At 37.7% G+C, this 16,073-nt stretch overlaps 1 protein-coding gene across 1 annotated transcript in view; it reads left to right on the top strand.

Moving 5' to 3' along the window:
• The window catches only part of ITGA1 (integrin subunit alpha 1), a 165,929-nt gene that overhangs the window by 16,952 nt on the left and 132,904 nt on the right, over positions 1–16,073 (top strand). The gene's annotated exons all lie outside the window — the stretch shown is intronic.

The raw sequence follows: 16,073 nt of genomic DNA, 5'->3' as shown, positions 1-16,073 counted from the left end.
CTTTTTTAATCCCTGTGACCAGTTCTCTTAACTTCAAATTATCTTTAACAGAAGTGAGTCACAGTTTCTGCAGTTCATATATTCTGGAACTGAAATTTCCTTCATTGCTAAAAATAAAAGTACACAGATGAATGGTATATATGTGAATTCGCCAAAGTAAAAGCTGTTAGTAGGGAAAGGAGTATTGTGCTTTTAAATCAGATAGTTTTCCAAGCAAATAAGATTGGATGTTTGCGTTCAGTATCGGAATATGTTGAATTGCATGTTGAATAGGTGTTTCTGAGGTGATTCTGAGTGTTTGAGGAGAAAGAAACGCTTGGCCTATGTCCAGATCCTAGAAATGGCGCATCTATTTATATTATACCAGTCATTAAGGGTGATTTAATTTTATCCATTTGGTTTTTAGTGCCTACTTAGATCCAAGCACTGAGCTGGGTTTAGGAAATGCAAACGTGTCAACAAATCACTGTTACAAAAGCAACTTATAGAAAGTGTAAGAGAGCACAGTGTTGGAAGGGGTCACTTTTAGGAGGAACTTTGTAGAGCTGGAGCCAGTGAATTTACCTAAAATGGTGAGAGGAACCCCAGAGAGGTTATTGGGAAGAGGAGGGGGGCAGGGTAAGTATGCTAATCACATTAGATCCTCTGTGCCCCAATAAAGAGTGGATTTGACAATAATGAGAAGCCACTGAAAAGTTTAAGCAGGAGAATGGCGTGTTTGCATTTCACAAATATAACTATTCACCAGTATCAAGGACTGAAGGGATCAGGCAAGAAGGAGGAGGAGGCAAGAAAACTGGTTAAGAGAATGCATATTAGAAAAACTCTGGGGAGAAGCAATGTTGGCCTGAACAAGGGCAGTAATGATAATCCTTGCAACAGGAATGAAAAGAAGTCAGTAGGCAATATGAAGAGATAGGATCAAAAGGACATAGGCTGCAGACTGTTGTTCAGAGTTAAAGAGTAAACCATAAGGGTAAGTCTCAGATTATTTTTTTAAGTGTGAGAGAGATGATGGCACAATTCAAAAAGCAAAACAAAATAAAGCCAGGAAATACAGGAAGAGAGGCTGGCTTGCAAGGAAAAACAGTAAGTTCCTTTTTGAATCTTCAGGGACATCCGGGTGGCTCGGTCAGTTAAGCACCCGACTCCTGATTTTGGCTCAGTCTTGATCTCGGGGTCATGAGATTGAGTCCCAAGTCCAGCTCCATGCTGGGCATGGAGCCTGCTTAAGATTCTTTCTCTCCCTCTGCTCTTCCTGCCCCCCTTCCAACACTCTCTCTCTCAAAAAAATTGAGCATGCCTGTAGGACATCTGAAATGTTCTTCCACCAGATTTCCCTATGCTCACTTACTCTATTAAGGATTTTGCTAGAAGTTCACTTCAGTGAGATCTTCCAAGACAGTCTTTTAAAAAAAGATAACTTCTCCAAGATTTCTTTCCAAGCCCTTCTTTGTCTTAGTTTTCTCTATAATGCTTATTTTATTTAGTTGTTTTGCTTATCATCTGTCTAGAATGTAAACTCCATGAGGGCAGAGACTATTGTCTGTTAGGTTCATCCTTAATGTTAAGAACACTGGCACACAGTGGATGCTCAAAATATTGGGGGGGGGGGAGCATAAAATAATGACAATTCATTCAGTCACTTAGTTAAGAAGTTCCCTTAGTTAATTGTGCACACAGGCCTGAAGTTCAAGAAGAAATATTTGGCTGAGGTTAATGATAGGGGAGTTGTCAGCATATAAGTAAACCCGAAATCAGAGAGAGAGGAAAAAAAGATGGCCTAGCAAGAATTAGTAAAGCTAGGAAAAAGGCCAGGCACAGAAGCATAGGGAAACATAATCTCTTCAAATGTTCCTTGACTCCATTATCTATTAAAATCCTTCAAAGTAGAGACGTTTCTATATTTCAATAATTAATATGGTCAGATAATTATTTTCTCCCTTTAGTGTTCTAGAGATATACAAGTAGAAGAGCCAAAGTGTTGATTACATAGAAGTTGATTTTTAAAAGTTGCTAAGATAAAAAATTTCAAAATTTGGGGGTAAAAGCCAAATTACTTTTGTATATGGGTTTTAAGTGAGTGTTAATATGCATATATATTTACAAATTTAATATATGAAAGTTCCAATTTAAAAAAGGGTATAGTAGGGGTGATAGTTGAATTTATTAAGAGACTTTTTCAGGATTTCCATAGCACAGGAATTATTAGCAAGTTCTGTCTCATTCAGGCCAGGTTTATAGCAGTGTTACTGCTATTGGACCCTTAACTCTTGGGCTCCCTGTCCGTGGCATCTTTGATTTCTCTCACACATCTTCTACTCCCTGCAGAACCACAAGTGTCACAATTGTGGCATGAATTTTGCAGTGTTTTATTTATGTTTATTTTAAAAATTGATTTTGGTCAGCCCATAATTTTGTTTATACACATTTTTCAGTAAATGAGTAACTAAGTAGTAACTTTAGTGAGGACTTGAAGAGCAACTAAAAAAAGAATCACAACTTCAAATGAAGTTTTCAAAGCGCTTACTAAAATAATTTGTCTTCATATTGATGTGTCAGCATCTTTAAGGTTTATGCAGAGGTTCAGTTTATGTATTCTAGGAATGTATTTTAGACAAGTGCTATTCAGGATTTTCTTAATGCATTATGTGCATTGCTGATCAACTGGCATTTTAGAAGTTTAGTGCAAGTGTTACTGAAAAGTCCTATTTTCTAAAGGAGTTTGAGATGCAAGGGTAATACTTGTGTGTATTAAGCATGCCTTATTTAGAAAAGATTCAAAAGTCAGCAATGCAGCTGGTTAAGATGTTGGGCAGTAAGATCCATGGTAATGGTCTTGGAATTTAGCAAGAACAATCTGAGGAGTTACTTAATGTACTCATCAAGTAACAGGTAAATTTCACCATGAAAAATAAATTGGCCAAATTCAATAAGGAGCTAGTTAGATTAGGAAAATTATAAAAAGCATTGACAAAAGATACTTGTTAAGCTGCAGTAGAGCTAATAAATCTCATTTGTCGTTTTTCTTTATATAGCAAGAATTCTTCCTTTTTAGGGAGTGTTTAATTTAGTATCACCATCTGTATTCTCATCCATATTTTAGAGTATTCTTTATAGATTTCTGAGTGTAATAATTTTTAAGATAACCCATTTATATTGCAGTATTTAATTTCTATTAAGAAACATGTCAGTATATTCTGTTGTGATAAATAACTCTGGGAAAGAAACTGGTATGTTTTGAATTTGTTCATTTAAATTGAGATGAAACTAACGCATTTACTCAGGGAAAATCCACTCTTGTGTGCAATACTTTAGTTGCAAACAAATTTGAGGCTATCATTTTTGCTCTTGACAGTGAATATTTTAATTCTGTAATAAGCAGCATCAATATGGAAAGGTCTTATATTTCCAGGTGCCAGTCACTAAAATTTGTGACATTTATGATAAATTGTGGGAACTTGGAGTACTGCCTTCTTTTAAGTTCCCTTTCTTCAGCCCTTAACATTCCCCACCTTAAAATCCCCTAATTTAGAATGCTAGTAATAATGGAAATGTGCCTGTTTTCTATATTGAAAGGCAGTTAAAGGACTTAGAGCTTATTTCAGTTTAGGGTGCTACATTTGGTTCAGAACACCCAAGACTGAGGCAGAGCAGTATCTGGCAGGCTGCGAACACAAGAGAAAAATGTCTTTGCAGACACAGTGCCTGGCCATGCACAGGGTTGACTCCACTGTCCCAAATCCGAGAATGGACAACATATGACAATAAAAGTAATTTGAGGGTCAGGTCTGTGGTAAAATACTTTAGAATGACTTATTTAATTCTTTGCAGAGTCCTGCAAGAAAGATTTTGTCATTACTATTTTCAGATAAGAAAACAAATTAGAAGAGGTTAAATCATTGGCCCCAAATCACATAGCCTAGTGGGTGTGATGAGGTGCCTAGTCAAGCTATAACTTAAAAAATGTAGGAATGCCAGTTCATTCCTTACTTTTCAGTTTGTAGTAGGCCACATATGCCTAGAAATAGAAGAATTAGTTGATAACACTGAATTTTATATAATCAGCCAAAGTTTAAGCAATCATTTTATAAGTTTTTTTTATTTACCTACCACTGTTATTTTTCATCTCTTTATAAGTCTCAGGAGCTCAAACCTATGGACTCTATCTAGAATATGAGAATTAGAAAGTATATGGAAACTGTTGCAAGACTGTGTATTAAACCAAGCCCCTCAAGCCTTTAGTTAGCCTCTATTATTATTTTAACCCAGTTTTAGCAAGCTTGTTTTTTTTTTAATTAAACCTATTATGTTAATTCACGCATTATTTGAACAAACGTGTATTTACTAAAGGTCTTAAATAGCAGGAACTATGCTACTCTTGGGTACACAAAAAATTTCACCAGCAAATTATATATCAGGGAGAGGTGATCACTAGTGGCCCAGCTGACGGAGGTCACAGCAGTGAGAAATGAGAGCTGACAGCTCAGGTGGATTCTGAAGCACCATCGAAAGAAGAAAGTCCAGGGCTTAAACTATTTCACTGAGATCTAAGGATATTACTGTGTTATAGTAACTGATATATTGAGGAAAAGACTGAATTACATTCAGTGAATTCTGTTTAAAAATCAAGGATATATAATGTCTTTCAAAAGTATTTTCTTCCAAAATTATTAAAAGATAGTGGTACTTAAATCTTTAGCTATCTGTCATACCTAGAATGACAGTTCCAGATAGCCAGAGTTTTATTAAACCGCAAGAGTCTCAATAATAAAACTGAAATAGATTTTAGTTGTAAAATTTAGCAGACAAAGATGGGAGGTCCTGTGAGTTCAAGTCTAAGTTCCAGAAGTTTTATGTCTGGAATTTTTCATCAAGTCCTAGTATAAACATTGACTGGAACTTTTTGTTTGACACTGTTGTGAAAAATTGCTCTATGAATATAAAACATTTTAATCTTTTATTTCACCTCATTGATCCTGTGACCATAATTTGTAGTTTTTTCTTCCTCTGCAAGTGTACTGTTGACAATTTTAAGAGTCACTTATTTTAGGGGAAGGGGTTTGAGGTGGAGGAGAGGAAGATTGAAAATACGTTGCAGTACATGCCTCTGAATCATTTAGAATCAGGAAAGGTTAATGCTGTCAGGAACCTTCTATGTCATCTGACCTACTCACTTCATGATACAGATGTAAACTTGAGGCCCAAAGAGGGTATTGTTCAAAGTTACATGAACAGGAGTTTTTCATAGGGTCCACATTCCTATTCGATGCATCCTGTTCCGATTTCTTACCCATTTTCTTGCCACCAATGCATATTGGCAGGTAGTTAGGGTTGAGAAACATGGAACAAATTAGGATCTTAGAATGCTTTAAACCCTCCTTATTGATCAAATAATTCATCTTGGGGCAAAGCAATTTCTCTTTCAGCAGCATCACTGAGACCCAAACTTAGCTTTGAAGTTCAGTTGTTCATTCCTTGGAGGAATATTTATCTTCTGCTAGAAAAAGACCCGGTCTCCTACCTTTCTTCTTCTGAGAAGCATTTCGTTCTTCTGACAACCATTTACTAAGTACCTACTATGTGCCAGGCACTCTGCCTGCCCCCAACAATATAAGGTAAGTAGAAAAGATTGCAGTCCCTTCCTTACAGGGAAAGCCAGTCTAGGATGGGGAACAGACAGTAAACCAGCTATCATAGCACTGCAGTTGGTGCAGGAATGAGAAATGTGGTAGAGCTCAGAGGGTGCTCTTAGTTCAGCCTGGTTTCACTGAGGAGATGCTATCAGAGCTTAAACTGATAAATTCCAGAAGCCCACATTGATCTTCCATTATTTTCCAGAGAAATGAAGCAAACGGAACTGAGGACATTTACCTACTAAAACCCCTCAAATTTATTTGGTACCTTTTTCTTCTATGTAGTGGTCACTGTAATCCCTAAGCTCTCTAGATGTTAAATATTTACAGTAAAGAGTCAACAAACCTAAGAAGAAGAAACATCATGGAGAAAGGAGATTACATCACCTCCTACCCTCAAAACTGAGTGGAAAAGGCACAAGTGGAATGAGAAATACGGATCAGGGACCATGACTAAAATGACTTTGAGATTCTGGAACCTTTATATTTTCCACGTTTTTGTTATCTCCTGTTTCTCTGTTATGGCTAACAGCAAAACAGTTAATCCAGAAAGGACAGCAAAGAAGGGGATAGTGAGAGGGAGAGCATGGGACATTATGTCCTACTCAACAGCCATTCTTGGAAGAGAAGATGTCCAAAAGAGAGGGGGTGATGGCAGCTACCTCAGGGAAAGGAAAGCAGACTGCTGGCCAGCTGTCAAGAAAGAAGTGACAGGGTGCTCCCTTGGGCCTGGGAGGGAGGGGGTGGCAGAGCATGGGAGAAAGGCCCGGAGGCTGGACTACAGTAAGAAGACCTGCTAGAGTCTTTCCTCTTTCTTTATTCAGCATTTGATCCTCAGTGTAAAATTCAGGGAAACACCCCTACTAAATAGTAACAACTTTTCTCTTAAGTAGTATGTTTCACTAAATGGCCAGCATGGATGGGGTGTGGTGGAAGGAAAGGAAATTTTCTGCAGCAGAGAGAAAAGAACAATATAAAAGGAGGAATGACTCTGGCAACAGTTCTCTGACCCTTTGTGTCTCAGTGGTATTCTTAACTGAGTGAAAGGAAATGGAATAACATGTGGAATGTGGGGAAGTGGGAAGAGCTGAGGCAAAATTATCTGCCTCATTAAATGTAGTCATATATTTTTTTAAAAATTAGTCTGTTATCACTGAAACTCAGGTACTAAATTTCTCTCTCTGGGCCTAACTCTTTGCCTAGAACTTAAGAGAGTGTAATAAGTGTTAGAATTTTTTTGTCTTTCTGGAAATCATCTTCACCCTTATCTGACTCCTATACTTGCCCTAAGTCACAGTAAAATACAGTGGTAAATGGGGTGGGTAGACAGGAAATACAGAGAAAGACAAGACGTTTTGATAATGGTTTGTTATGGATTTACTCTCAGATTTGCGTTTGATGCATGGGTTCACATATATTGACATATTGAGACACATATATTCACATATTGAGACTGTGGAAAGGATGTTACATACCAAAAATCACAATATAATTTGAATGCTGTTTGCTACAGTTACCTAAGATCATATATAAGCACTTGCAAAAACATGGCATTTGTGAACAACCAAAATGAATCACAGCAAAAGAAATCATTTGACCATTTTCGGAGGACTCTGTGGCTGGGCAAACATGAAAACTGGCCTGTGAGTCAGGAGATCAGGATGTACCCAGGCCCTACCATTAGGTTGTGTGACTTGAGGAAATCACTTCATTCTTTTGAGCCTCTGTTTTTTCATCAATAGAATGAGGAAAGATGGGTGGCCCTTGATTTCATAGTTGCTCTTGCAGATCTCTGATTCTACTTAGTACAGTAGCAATAACTGCTTGTTATTTTTTAAAGTTGTATCTTTCCAGAAAAATAAATCTTCAGTGATTCTCAGGTTTAAAAAGAATCTATTTTGCACCATATTCCAAAAGCTGCCAAATTTTGGGTTTGGCTGATTGCTAAAGAGAGCAGCCTGCTAGGAGCAAATTCCAGAACTGAGGGTCATTTATTTGGAATGCTTTGCCAAATACTCCCATATTTTCAAAGTTGTTGGGGCCTTTAAACTTGAGCATTAGGGGAGAAACAGTTGTTTAAGACACTTTTTCAATAGGTGCACAAAAATTTTGAAGTTTACAAGTATTTTTTAATCATTTGCGACATTCCAATGACATGCAAAGTTGCATAGTCCTGCCACTTTCCTCCTTGTTATTTTCCTTCCCTATCAACTGCTTGCTGTCCCAAAGAACTGGACATGAGAAAACACAGGTCTGTCTTTCTTCTGGAATGTCCTTTCAGTTTGGCCAGTGGTTCTCAAACCAGGCTGCACATTAAAATCAATGAGGGAGTTTTAAAATCACACTGCTGACTGGGTTCCACCCCAAGGCAATTAAGTCAGAATACTTGGGAGAGGAGCCCAGGCATGTGTACATTTAAAAAGCTCCCCAGGTGTTTCTTATCTGTAGCCAGGTTAAATCATGGCACATCATCACCAACCAAGCCAGTTGGCTTTAAAATGTTCTGTGGCCACAATGCCTGTCAGCTGTCTGGCTAAGAAAAAGAGATGGAGCACAGGAAAAAAATGTGAAATTGTAGGTTAATTATCTCCACTACTGAAAAAGGCAACTTCAAAAAGTTGATGAGGGGAATTTATTTCTTTTCTTTTTTATAATAATTTTTTATTATATTATGTTAGTCACCATACAGTACATCCCTGGTTTTTGTTGTAAAGTTCCATCATTCATTACTTGCGTATAACATCCAGTGCACCATGCAATGCGTGCCCTCCTTAATACCCATCACCAGCCTATCCCAATCCCCCACCCGCCCCCCCTCTGAAGCCCTCAGTTTGTTTCCCAGAGTCCATAGTCTCTCATGGTTCATTCCCCCTTCTGTTTACCTCCCCCTTTCTTCTTCCCTTTCTTCTCCTACCAATCTTCCTACTTCTTATGTTGCATAAATGAGTGAAACCATATGATAATTGCCTTTCTCTGCTTGACTTATTTCGCTTAGCGTTATCTCCTCCAGTCCTATCCATGGTGCTGCAAATGTTGAGAAATCGTTCTTTTTGATGGCTGAGTAATATTCCATTGTATGGACCACATCTTTTTAATCCATTTAATCTTTTAATCCATAAATGAGTGAAACCATATGGTAATTGCCTTTCTCTGCTTGACTTATTTTGCTTAGCATTATCTCCTCCAGTCCCATCCATGGTGCTGCAAATGTTGAGAAATCATTCTTTTTGATGGCTGAGTAATATTCCATTATATGGACCACATCTTTTTAATCCATTCGTCTGTTGAAGGGCATCTCAGCTCCTTCCACAATTTAGCTATGGTGGCCAATGCTACTATGAACATTGGGGTGCATATGGCCCTTCTCTTCACTACATCTGTATCTTTGGGGTAAATACCCAGTAGTGCAATTGCTGGATCATAGGGTAGCTCTATTTTTAACTTTTGAAGGGACCTCCACACTGTTTTTCCAAAGTGGCTGTACCAGCTTGCATTCCCACCAACAGTGTAAGAGGGATCCCCTTTCTCCATATCCTTTCCAACATTTGTTGTTTCCTGCCTTGTCTATTTTTGCCATTCTAACTGGCATAAGGTGGTATCTCAGTGTGGTTTTGATTTGAATTTCCCTGATGGCTAATGATTTTGAACATTTTTTCATGTGTCTATTTCTTTAGCTTTAGTGCCTCATATGGGATTTGTCTATACTTTGTGTATTGACTTGCTATAATAAATCCACAATTAGGACTAATATTGACCAATGTGTGAATATTTATTGATGCCTTTTACTTGTGTGTATGTTGCTAGGTACAGTGGGGGAGGGTACAAAAAAGTAGAGAAACTGATTCCCAGCTCTTGAGGGATGGAGTGTATAAATCTTTGGAAGCAAGAATTATGTAAGACAGAACCAAGACAGCAAAATCATATATTGTACAGAGAGTAAAAGCTAAAATTGTTGATAAGAGAAAGATATCACAATTGGCTAGGCTTACTTGGGAAGATGGTATTGAAGTATGAGCCGCTTTTTTTTTTTTAAGATTTATTTATTTATTTGAGAGAGAGAGCAGTGGGAGGGGAAGAGGGGGGGAGATAAGCGGATTCCCCGCTGAGTACGGAGCCTGAATGGGTCTCAGTCTCCGGACCCTGAGATCATAACCTGAGATGAAATCAAATCAGTTGCTTAACTGACTGAGCCAGAGTGTGAGTCACCTTCTGAATGTCTTCTTTCACCATGGGCAAGTCATGTTATCCTTATGATTCTCAAATTTAGATTTATGAGCTTCAAATTCCAAAATAGGAAAAATGATTAAATTTTCCCTATAGAGTTGCAAGGCATAAATGACATAATGTAAGCAAAATACCTGGAAATTATTAAGAGCTGCATTTGACATAGTTTAATTCCTCCTTCCTTTTGTGTCTTTTTTAACCATATGTACCACCTGGGCACCAGATTAGCTGTGGAGGTATGATGCAAAAGAAGTATCTCATGTCCTTTCCTATCATAAATTCCTACCATCTGCCAAAGATGGTGTTAAAACCAGAAAAAGTGGACCCCCTCCCTCCAGAGTTACCCTCAGTAAGAGATGGTTTAACCAGATCATGCTTGGCATTTATACCATTTTCATTTCTTCCTAATCAGATACATATTCATGTCCTACCTCCTTGCATAGAGAATGGAGGTGAAAACCTCACGCTTATAACTATTATAAGCCAATAAAGAAGAGCAACACAGAAGAGCACGTTTCACTTTTGAACGTCATGCCAGGAATAGTAACTCCTCAAGATGACCACTAAGCACACACAGAGAACGCAAACCACCCAACTAGGCAGTCCTGGCTCGATCTGTAGGAACCATAGAAACTCACACAGCCCCATGATGCTGAGGCTGGTTCTATATCAGGCATGACCCATCATTAAACTCCCTATCAAGTTAAATTTATGTTAATTCTTAAGTTAAGATTCAGCAGCAAACACTTAAGAACCAGTCTTATTGACAGATTTAAAATGGCGAATCATTTAAATACTCAAAATCAATGTCTCTAAATTTTCAGCCTGGGAAGTTCTCAACAAGAGAATCCAGTATTAGTCCTGAGGCATGACGGCAGTGCAGGAGACTCAGAGGATGCTTGGCTTCTGTAGTCTCAGGTCTTCAGGCCACTTACACCTCTTTGTTTTTCTCTGGCTAATATTCAGTTTGGGAAGGAAAGAAAAGCCAGGGAAGAGAAAGGTGATGCTTTACCTCCGCACTCCCAACACACACTTGTCCTTAGCCTGAACACTGTTTTTCAACCCAGCTGTCAAAATTCAAGCATGGAAGAAGAGGAGTTAGCAAATACATCCATATTTCATGTTGGTCACCAAATGCTAAGGAGAGTAGGCCAAAAAAAATTGAAAAGAACAAGGTCCATCAGGTTTTTTACTCTCCTACAGTTAAATCTAAATTTGGAGGTGAGCCAAAATTAAAAATATAAAGCATGCAGCAAGTGCTCCTCTTCCACCTTTCTAAGGTTTCCAGATTTCAGGGATAGGCAGAACAGTGAATGGTACGTACTTATCCTAAAAAGTTATTCATTCTTTGTCCAAAATTCAAGCTTAACTGGGTGCCCAACAACCCTATAGTCTCTTTAGCACTGCTGACCATGACTGGCTTGGGTAGGAGAGATTGTTGCTTGGGTGGATGTTGGGAGAAGCACTGGCGAGTGTATTCCTGTCCAGGACTGGTTTGGGCTCTAGTTTTAGAGCCTTTGCTGGAAGAATGGAGAAAGACTGATCTTTTCTGTGTTTGGAAAACACTGATCGAAGGCTTTCAACAACAGCTCTGAACGTAAATAAATGTCTACTTAGCAGTCATCTTTTCCAGATGATTCTTATATCCTAAAATAATAAGATCCTCACCTTTCTCAATTCAGTCACCTGAGACTGTTGCTCCAAGAAGATACCTCAATGCAAGACATCTTTACAGTAGTAATGTTAATGGTGCAATCTGATAATGTGAGGTTCTCATACAAAATAAAATTACTAAACACAAATGAGTTTATACTCTTGACAAGTTAAGGAGGATTAACTTAAAATTTATCACTAAACAGATACTAAGGGGCACCTGGGTGGCACAGCGGTTAAGCGTCTGCCTTCACGCTCAGGGCGTGATCCGGCGTTATGGGATCGAGCCCCACATTGGGCTCCTCCGCTGGGACCCTGCTTCTTCCTCTCCCACTCCTCCTGCTTGTGTTCCCTCTCTGGCTGGCCGTCTCTATCTCTGTTAAATAAATAAATAAAATCTTAAAAAAAAATAAAATAAAAATAAATAAACAGATACTAAGTCACAAAAACTTTGTAAAAACAGGAACAACATGTAATAGGGAGACAGTATTAAGCAGTGTGGTTAAGGGTAAAAGCTCCAAAGTTTAATATCTCTAATACTGACTACTTCAGTGACTGACTGCAGTTTCCTCACCTGCAAACTAAGTGGTAACCTAATAGGGTTTTTTTTTTTTAATTAAGTGAGATTATTGACACTTTTTATAATGCTTGGTCCGGAGCAAATGCTCAAGACGTTTTACCTGTTTTATATGGTATATCTAAAATTTATCTTCTTGTGATTCAATAAATATCCATGAACACTGAGCACAATTTCAGTTCCAAAAAAAAGTCAGTCTGCCAGCAGAAATAAAAATAGATATGCTTGTTTTCAAGTAAAGACAATTTCTTTATAAGAAAAGTAAAAATTAATGATGTCTTACAGACAGTTAAACGTATCAGCCACTCTTAGGTGGGAGCTTAAACCATGAAGTTAGTGTTTATTTCCATTAATCTAAAAGAATTGTTCTTGAACCATGCCATACAGTTTTCATGTTGCCTCCCACCCCACATAAACAGACTAGAAACTGTCATTCATAGGGAGGGATAGAGAATGGGGGCAGGGGAGGGAGAACTATTGAAAACTGTTCCATGATTTAGGTAAGCAATTAAGAGCTGAAGAGAGTTCATCATCATCATCAGCCACCCTTCCATTCTTCTCCTAGGGACCAGGGTCCTGGTTATGGAGCAAGAAAGGACTGTGTGGCCATGCTCCGAGCAGAGGAGCAGGTCTCAGAACCTATTGCTTTGTGTATCACCAACTAGAGTCTTAAAGGTGTAACACTCCTGGAGAGATAGCAAAGCTCTTTTTTAATACTCCATATTTCTGAAAAATGTTTACTCGCTCACAGGTCTTTTCACTTTTATTCGGAATCACAGGAAAAAATAATAGTAAATATCTGTAGCAAATGGGGGTTTTCTTCAAAGTAATATTTTCAAGTAGTGTCACCTAGCGGCTGGATTCCTTTCTCTGGACGGAATTGGCACCCTAAAAACAAAAAGAGATTAGAAGTACTTGAGGTGAGGGGCACCTGGTGGCGCAGTGGGTTAAGTGTCCAACTCTTGATTTAGGCTCAGGTTGTGATCTCAGGGTCACGCCTCTGTGTGTGGCTCCATGCTCAATGCAGAGTCTGCTTGAGATTCTCTTTCTCCCTCTCCCTCTGCCTCTCCACCCAGCTCACGAGCTCTTTCTCTCTCTAAATAAATAAATAAATAAATAAATAAATAAATAAATAAATAAATAAAAGTGCTTGGGGTGATAGACTTGTGTCAGTTTGGAATCAGTTTAGAACAGTTTAAAAACTCTCTCAAACCTAACACATTCTAGAGCTTTAAATACTACCCACTAACAAATTATGTCTGTGGGATTTTTTCCATTAAACATTTAGTCTGAATCAAACTTAATAAGATGCTAATCTTTGCAAAACTTGTTTTCCCTTATTTGGCTTTCTTACTTTTTGTAAAAGTCAATCAGAGTTTAATACACCAGATTGCTGAATATGAAGGGAGGTTAGAATTGCTGTGGGCTTGGTTTCAGGAGAACTAGGTCCAAACCTGAATTCCACAACTAAGTGTGACCTTGGGCATCACTAAGCTATTGTGAGCCTCATCTAAAAAGTGAGGATAATATCACCTGGAAATGTGGGGACCATTCAATTATGGAATCTTTATGTAAGCACTCAGCTCACATAGAAAATGTTCAATAAATGTTAAATCTGTGGCCTATTGTAAGGGGATTGAGTCGCAAGTGTTGTTAGAGCTGCTTCTTTAATTAAATACAAAATGAGTGTTAAAGTTTTTATGTCCTGACCAAATAGAGATTATCTTTCTCTCAAAGAAACTGAAAGTTTCTTAAGTTTATGGCTTGAGAAAGCAGATATCATTCTAGGTTAATAATAGAAATCTGCGATTGTGCTTTAATGCACCAAAGATTAAAAGTAATGCAAAGTCAGAATAACATTTATTTCATCTGCCAGAATTTTACCGTTTCTTGCCTTTGTTTTGTTTAACTATATGAGATTAAATTGGTATAAACATGAATATCTAAAATATTTGTAAATATGTATTTTTGCATATGCAAATTATACATATTATAAAAGGTTGTTTCATCTTTATTTGTAGCAGAGATCCGCAACTTTTTTTCTGTAAGGGGTCAAGATAGTAACTTTTTTCAGCTTTGCAGGAAACGCAGTCTCTCTAATGATTACTTAACTCTGCCATTGTAGTGTAAAAGCAGCCATAGATAATAGTAAACTAAAGGACATGGCTTCATTCCGATAAAACTTTATTTACAAATACTGATGACATGTGGCATTTGGCTCATAGGACAGTTTGCTGACCCCTAGCCTAGAGCATGATATAGAGTATATTTTCTAATTAGGCATAATTAAGATAACTTGGGGAAAAATTATGAATATACATCCATAAGTTATTAATCAGCGATTGTATAAAAATAACCTTAGTATATGCACTTATTCCTTTAGCATCATAACTTGCTAGGTTAAAAAAAAATAGTCTGGTTTTCCAAGTACATTCAATTGAGATGCTAGTAAGTAAATCACATTGTAAACATCTTGCATTTCACTAGTACTTTTTGAAGTTCTAACCTAGAGCCATGTGTATACACATAATAGGCTTTATTGTTTTTCTGTGTTAGGCAAGTTTCAAAATTGGACTCAAATCCATTATTACATGAATGTCCAGGACAGGATTTCCTCTGCTGCACAAGAATATTTTGTGAATTTCCTGGGAAGTGCATTCAAGGGTGGCTTACCTGACAGCATCTGAGCCATTGTGTTCTAAGGAATTTCCTGCAGGGATTAAACCTGTTTGCCTTAGACCTTGGTGTTTTATAACTATTTCCCACAATCACCTTAAGCAATGTCTTTGAAGAATGTTTTTGTGTGATACCTTCCTCCAGGAAGAAATTGAAAGTAATGAAATGCCTAGACCATTAGAGAATTTTGAGAATTAGAGAATGCCACTGCATCTCTTTTTGCCATAATCATATAAGAAACCAACTCAATCCTCAGTGCCTTAACAAACCATCCAGCATTTACATGTACATTAGAAGGGCATCTAATCTCTCACCATTTAGAGATTCTAATTCTAATTTTATAAATTCTAATTCTGTTGTATTTTGAGAATATCTAGGAATCAAAAGCTTTATGCAAGAGTAATAACAGGGTAAACATAATTAACTTCAAAAGACCCCAAGTATCACTGACTTTATTTCTTGCATATATCTCAGTCCAGTGTGGGTTGGATGGTCCCACTCAGTCTTGTACTATGCCATCAGGAACACATACCTCCAAGATCACAGCAGAAGGGAAGAGAGAGGTGTAGGTAGGAAACAGCACTGCCTTGGCTGGAGGGGGCACATTATCACTTCTGCCCAGCATTCATTGACCAGAAATGGCCCACATGGCTCCCCCCTAAGTGCAAGGAAGGCTGTCAAATATGGAGGAGCACATGGATGTTTGGTGATAATTGGTGAGCCCTGCCACAGAAAAACATTTAAAGCATTGGGTTTTGAGCTGAGTCCAAACATCAATCAGATAAGAACTAATAAGATACCTATAATATCTCAGTTTTCATTCACTTGATTATGACAAGAACATATGCTAATAGAATGTCTGCTAAATTATTCTTGTTTCCTTGTTTAAGGTAGTTATGTTTAAAATTCTCTGCTCTTTAACTTAATGGGCAGATGAAACTCTTGTCTAACTATATAACCCTTAACATCTATATCATGAGGTATACCCTTTGTATTGATAGTCTACTTACTGTGTGTGCGTGTGTCTTGTTTCTCCAATTACAGTCACTACAGGAAAATAATTATGTCTCAGTGTGTACTGAATAAATAAGTGTTGGTTGATAAATAGGTAAACTGTATTTACATATACTGGTATACACTGGTGAATTTGAAGATGTGTCCAGTAAACTTTGGTAGCATTCAGTTGCATGAAGACTACAAGTGACTGTCTTTACTTTGCATTTCTAGACTGCTGAGGGTTTTTATTTGGATCAGTGTTCTTCAAGATATGTCCAGTGGACTAAACTGGAAAGTCTGTTATGGGGTCC

The sequence above is a fragment of the Ursus americanus genome, chromosome 15 (assembly GCF_024610735.1).
Source record: "Ursus americanus isolate L20-20 chromosome 15, mUrsAme1.1.p, whole genome shotgun sequence".
NCBI lineage: Eukaryota > Metazoa > Chordata > Mammalia > Carnivora > Ursidae > Ursus > Ursus americanus.
Note: the sequence above shows the minus strand (reverse complement) of the source record. Positions and strands in the feature narration are given on the sequence as shown.